Source organism: Etheostoma spectabile, chromosome 21 (assembly GCF_008692095.1).
Source record: "Etheostoma spectabile isolate EspeVRDwgs_2016 chromosome 21, UIUC_Espe_1.0, whole genome shotgun sequence".
In the NCBI taxonomy this organism is placed as follows: domain Eukaryota; kingdom Metazoa; phylum Chordata; class Actinopteri; order Perciformes; family Percidae; genus Etheostoma; species Etheostoma spectabile.
Window position 1 is genome coordinate 8,054,606 of NC_045753.1, and position 376 is coordinate 8,054,981.

At 34.8% G+C, this 376-nt stretch overlaps 1 protein-coding gene across 4 annotated transcripts in view; it reads left to right on the plus strand.

The window, feature by feature from the left end:
• The window catches only part of csnk1e (casein kinase 1, epsilon), a 17,212-nt gene that overhangs the window by 4,637 nt on the left and 12,199 nt on the right, over nucleotides 1-376 (plus strand). The window lies entirely within an intron of this gene.

The window sequence follows — 376 nt, forward strand, 5'->3', positions numbered from 1 at the left end:
GTGTAGGCAGCACCGATTGGTTTCATTTTTCATTCTACTGACAGCATTTCAAATTTACAAACAACAGAGCTACGTGTTGGAATCGACCGAAATTCTCCTTTAATGTAATAGATACATGGTTGAAATAGGAGCTTAAAGGGTAACTACCATTTTTTTTCAACCCTATTCTTTTCTAGGTTTTTATGTCTAATTGAATAATGGGAACAACAATCTTTGACATTGTTCCCATATTAAACAAGATTACTGCAGTCGGCAGTGGCAAAACAAGCTACAATGTAAGTTAATAGTGCAAATGTCCAGCTTGTATTTGCCTTCACAAATGTGCTTTTTTTGTAAATGACAGGCTCAGAATAATATTCTAAGTGTCTGACAACAT